Here is a 6,636-nt window from a genome sequence, read left to right as displayed (position 1 = left end):
GAGAGAACTACGGACGCCGGCAGAGATGGCTTTTGGCAAATCCCCGGACACTCCGACTGTTCCCCCGGGGCGGGAGTACGCCAGAAGACTCCAAGACAGGATGGAGTCAGCTCACAGCTTTGCTCGCAATCAGCTGGAAAAAGCGGGTATGAGACAGAGGAGGAATTATGACGTGAGGGCCAAAGGAAAGCACTTCCAGGCTGGGGACCTGGTGTGGGTGTATAGTCCACGGAGAAAGAGGGGCCGATGCCCTAAGTTGGACTGTCACTGGGTGGGGCCCTGTAAGGTACTGGAGAGGGTGGGGGAGGTAGTGTACAGGGTCCAGCTACCACCCAGGGGAAGACGGGTGGTACTTCACAGAGACAGGTTAGCCCCATACAGAGGGGACTCTCTTCCCACTCAGCATCCTGAGCCACCGACACCCTCCCGGAGAGACAGGGACACTAATGACACGCACAGGCCAAGGAGAACGGGCCTTAGAACAGCAGTGGGCAGGAGCCCCAGTACCCCTGAACCAAATTCCCCAGATTCACTGCCTATGTCCCCCATTGATACCCCCCCCATTGATACCCCCCATTTCCCCTATTCACCACCCCAAGTCCCTGCCATGCAGCAGGGTAGTCCCACTCAACGGGCGGAGCCGCCTGTGTCACTACCAGGACAACGACCTCCGAGACTGAGGCGGGCACCGGGTCACCTCAGAGACTTTGTTTAGCCCTCGGGGCGAGGGCCTTTGTAAGGGGGGAGCAGTGTAGCAACCCTGTTACTGTGTTGTGTCATGTGTGCCAATGCACCCCTGTGATTGGTGGAGGTGGGCGCATGCGTGTTGTTGTTGTGTTGAGACCGTGGAGAGAGGAAGAACTCCGGTGAATTGAGAAAGTTGGTATGCAAGTTAAACAATTAAAGGATCAGTTAAATGAGAGAAGCTATCTGTTGTTATTCCACCACTGTCCAAGTTGGGACGTTACAGTATGTTTTATATGTTAAATGTTACTTGTAATGTATGTTTTAAATGTGGACTCCAATTAGATATATAAGTGTTTTATATTATGCCAAATGTAAAATTGTATGATGTATGATATATTTTAATGTTTTATATTTGTAATTTAAGTATGTTTTACATGTTAAATGTTATTTGTAATGTATGTTTTAAATGTGGACCCCACTAAAAGTAGCTCATGCCTATGGGCATAGCTAATGGGGATCCTTCCAATAAATAAACTAAATAAACAAGATGCTTATGCAATTGAGCGTGTACGAATCCCAGTTCTTTGTCTCTGAAAACTATACATATTCATGTGTGTGAACTTGTATGCGAGTCTGTCATCTGTATCTTCAAGACCTTCACTTTTTTTTTTTTATAAAATATGAATATAAACAATATGATATGATGACAAATGATATCGTCAATTAATTAAGAATGAGATTTCTGAAACACTTCCTACGTAACTTAGAGCATCACGGACATTTCAGGTGAATGAAACAGCTGCATTACAGAGATGCTCATGTTTCCTTACCTGCGCTCATGTAACATTCACCGATCTCCACGTTTATAAAGTTGTTATGATCGACCTGCTCAACTTCCTCACGACCAGGGAGAATTGTAGCAGATTTAAGGTGTAATGTCTGCCCTCCGACACAGCTATAAACGTAATAATCACTCGTGAGGTCTTCGCTTCAGCACTCTGTTCGTTTCCACCGTCTGAGTTGTCCCTCTCGTTCCTTCGTGTCGCGGGAATAGACTTCTGTAGAATTATTAGATGTTTTGATTCAATAAAAAGTCATTGAATGGCATCGACGGTCATGGTCCGACCTGTGACAAAGCATGAATATATGTTACGGTTCATGTGGGAAATCTAGGGTTAGGGTTAGGTGCTAGGGTGCTACGGTTAGGGTTAGACATGCCAGCATGTACCAAGTCACCCTAGCACCTAACCCTAACCCTAGTTTCCCCACATATACCGTAACATATACATTTTACTTAAGTTGGAAAGAATACATTAATGGAAATAAACAATTTGAGAAAATTAACACTTTTTTTTTTTTTTAATTGCCACTTTCACTGTCTTCAAAAGCTAATAGATAGTTAGATAGATAGGTAGGTAGATATAGATAGATACATACAGTAGATACATAGGTAGATAGATAGGTAGATATAGATAGTTACAATAATAGATAGATAGATAGATAGACAGACAGACAGACAGACCGTTAGATAGATATGTAGAGAGAGAGAGAGAGAGATAGATAGATAGATAGATAGATAGATAGACAGACAGACAGACAGACAGACAGACAGTTAGATAGATATGTAGAGAGAGAGAGAGATAGATAGATTGATGAATCTGTGTTGTTGTGGTCTCCCATTGCTTCTCTTGTCGGTGTCGTCCAGCCTCAATACATGACAGCTTACTAGTGAATGAGTCACTGTAGATGATGATCAAAATCTCTAAAATGATCTAGAAAAATTAAACATGTTAGAGCATAGCTAGAACGAGGATGGTAATATCGATATCTGATGACATCACAAGGAGTCTCAACTGAGGCCTTTATTACAATAACACAAAGTCATCATGAATAACAACTTACATTCAGAATGTACCCAGAACACTGTTAAACTTCCAACACCCAGTTCATATATCATTTCTTTTTACACAATCAGCCTAGAAAGAGAGAGGTCTGTATTTTGAAGGATCATTTCAGAAGTGTGATGAATATCAAATGTTAATTTCTCCATGCTCTATGTATTTATTTATGAAAGTTGTGTTTTGTTTTGTATTCTGTTGAAAGGGGAAATTGTGATAAATAATTGACTCAATCTCTATCTAATATTATTCCCACACTGTGCAGCTCTATTATTGTGAGTCATGAGGTTGAAATGTTCCCTTATGAAATAATGCATCAATGACTCATCACTGGCCCCATTTTATACAAATGTGAGTGACAGCGGCTGGTGAAAGGTGGACCAAGTCGGCACGGTCATCTTTCCTTTTTTGGGGGGGGGGGATTATTAAAGTGTAGATTGTAAGCTCTCAAATGATGTCATACACTGAAAGCAGTTGAAAATAGTTGAAGAAGATTTATTTAAATGTTGGGGCACCTCAATTCAACTCGCCCTGAACCAAAACAAACAAACACATTAGTTTCAGACTGTGCTCCATCTCGCTAGCTAGCTAACAACAACAGCTGCTCTGCATGTTCAGCACATCACAACATGCTGACAGAACATGAACATGCTAAAAACACATAACTACACATAACTAGTTGATCACACAGTCCCTAAACATGAACAAGACATGTATCACCATGACAACACTCACCCGAGTACAAAGCTCAGAACGTGTTAGAGCAGACGAGTGTTGTGAATCACGTCATGAAAACAAGCTTAGTTCGCTGACAAAAAGTATTTAAGGATCCTAAAACTGTTTATTGTTATATTGAGGGGGCTCTAAAACATTTAAACTTTCAGAATAATTAAAAACACACATAAAAAATAAAAAAATCTGCATTGTTGTCAATGTCAATCCGTACACACAGGCTAGAGGCCAATCTAACAAATGTGGGGGGAGGAATAGTGTTGGAGTACGTCCAGGCGTATCAGAACGGCTTCTCTCCTGTGTGTGTTCTCTGGTGTTTCTTTAGGTGTCCTGCCTGACTGAAACCCTTCCCACACTGGGAGCAGCAGAATGGCTTCTCTCCTGTGTGTGTTCTCTGGTGACTCTTTAGGTGTCCTGCCTGACTGAAACCCTTCCCACACTGGGAGCAGCAGAATGGCTTCTCTCCTGTGTGTATTCTCTGGTGTGTCTTTAGTTGTCCTGCCTCAATGAAACTCTGCCCACACTGGGAGCAGCAGAACGGCTTCTCTCCTGTGTGTATTCTCTGGTGTCTCTTTAGGGATCCTGCATGACTGAAACTCTGCCCACACTGGGAGCAGTAGAATGGCTTCTCTCCTGTGTGTGTTCTCTGGTGACTCTTTAGGTTTCCTGCCTTACTGAAACTCTGCCCACACTGGGAGCAGCAGAATGGCTTCTCTCCTGTGTGTATTCTCTGGTGTGTCTTTAGGTTTCCTGCCACACTGAAACCCTTCCCACACTGGGAGCAGCAGAATGGTTTCTCTCCTGTGTGTATTCTCTGGTGTGTCTTTAGGTTGCTCATATAACCAAATCTCTTTCCACACTGAAGACAAGAGTGAGTCTTCTGTCCTCCTTGAGTCTGTGGTTGTGATTTAAGGTGAGTTGGACAAATGAAACTCTCACTGCAATCTAAACAGTGGTGATTCTTCTGTCTTGAGCTCCTCCTCCTCCGTCTGTGTTGTTTATGGCTTCCTGATGCGGTGGAGCTGGGCTCCATGTCTGAGTCTGGGTTGGAGCTCTCTCCTGTAAGAATAGGAACATATACAGGATTAGAAACAACATGAGAACAAGTGCTGCTTCCATAGACTCAGCAGTGCCAGAAGTAACACCACATCTCTGGAGTCTGCACACACTGTGGGAACATGAAGTGTTCAGAGTGTTAGGATACCTGTAATGGAAAACTGTAATATTCCATCCTTGATAGAACTGTGTCATTTAAATTAGGGATGCACCCAATTGAAATTTCTTGGCCGAAGCTGAATTTAAGGAAACATTTGTCCGAAAACAGCAGTGCAATGACCCTCACCACTATACAACAAAGACTTACCATCCGTGTCTTCAATCTCCACTTCTACTTCGACCTCTTGTTTCACCATCACTCCCTCCTCCCTCATTTCTTCTCCTCCATCTTCTTCTTTTACCATCACTCTCTTCTCCTCCACTTCTTCTTTCACCATCACTCTATTCTCCTCTACATCTTCTTCCTCCAGCTTCACTGCCACCATCTCTGGACCCCACTGTGTGATTTTCAGGGCTGGAGAACCACAGCCAGATCCGGGGGACTCTGTGGACTCTGGTTCATACATGGTTACATGAGCTGAAGAGGACCTGCAGCTAGAAACAATGGAGGCACAAACAGTGCAGAGTCAATTATAAATGACAGCCAACCAGTTCACTGAAAGCCCATCTAGACTGACAGGACATGTCCTGCAAATGCAATAATCTATGGATTACTGATTGCATTTCTTTGTAATTAAAGGGTCTGGAAAATAGACATTAAACGGTTCCAATTGTATTTTGTGTCCAATACTTTACACAAGAAAAAATGACAATAATCTTCTAGTTAGGCTCAACTTCCTGGTCAGACAGAGGGCTGTATGGGCGTGGACTTTGCACGCTTGACTGGCAGCTCCCTTTCAAGCAAGCTTGCTGCGTTATCATACATGACATTCATCTATTACATGTGCTTATAGTTCTGCCCTTTAATTACCAACTGTTTAGCTGCTGCTGAAATGTACTGAGCTAATACAATGACTTGGCTAAGATTATAGTTATGCACCTGGCAGTATAATTCATCATATCAATTCAATGACCACCATTAGCATACTGTACACCTGGCACCCTATGGTGAATTATTGAACCAGGGTTAGACAGTAACGCTTGCCCGCTTGCCCGGAGTAAGTAAAAAATTCGCCGGATTTGTTTGCGCGAGCCCGACAACGCTGCTGGATCCTGGATATTTTTACCTGTGTGCAGGAAGAACAACAGACGGCGCAGGCGCCAGACCAGACTAGATGATCGTGGAATGAAGATATTATTATTATGCCGTCTGTTGTTCTTCCTGCACACAGTTAAAAATATCCAGGACCAGCAACAAAACCGGCGATTTTTTAACTTGCTCCGGACAAGCGTTACTGTCGAACCCTGTGAACACAATAGGCTACTTGTGGACAGGATTCACAGCATGTGTATGACTTACTGATCAGTTGTACCACAATGGTGTTGTCCTCCTTTTCTAATTCGCTGCCGTATTTTCACAATATCCGCCATGTTTAGTTTCTTCCCACACTGGACGTAGCACTGGCGCATGTCGTCATGACCAGAACAAGCAGAAGCATCCATCATTGCCCAGATGGGGAGTTCACAGTGCAAGGAATCCTATGAATAAAGATGATCAAAATATTAAAACAAGAGAGAAGAAATTTAATCAAAACATATTTTATGTTATTTTTTTACCAGAAGTGGAAAACAGTAGCCAAGCTATATGTAGGTCCATATATATATATATGCATTTTGGACATTTTAGCTGTTTACCAAAACATATTCAAGTTACAGTTATAGAATGAATATGGCCTTAAAGTGCAGACTAAATACCCTCTTTAATTTGAGGGTATTCCTATCCAGATTGGAGGAAGGGTCTAGGAATTACAGCTCCTTAATATGTGGCCCCCTCTTTTTCAAGGGAAAACCAAAAGTTTAGCTTTTTCTGTGTTGACAACACAGCAAATAGGCTGATCATGCCATGATTTTCAAATACCATTTACAGGCCACAGGATAAGAGTGCAGACGAAATGAAAATAGGCGAATGAAAGGTAAGAGATTACAGATTTGAATAGATCAAGTTTGTATTGTTACATTTAAAATATATAGGGGTGTAACGGTACAGACACATTTCAGTTTGTGGTTTTGAAGTCACGGTTCAGTACCTTTTCAGTACAGCAGTGTAAAAGTAAGTAAGTAAGTAAAGCTTTATTTATATAGCGCCTTTCGAACATGAAATGCA

Source organism: Nansenia antarctica, assembly GCF_963989245.1.
Source record: "Nansenia antarctica genome assembly, chromosome: 8".
Classification (NCBI taxonomy): Eukaryota; Metazoa; Chordata; class Actinopteri; order Argentiniformes; family Microstomatidae; genus Nansenia; species Nansenia antarctica.
This window is presented reverse-complemented; position numbering follows the sequence as displayed.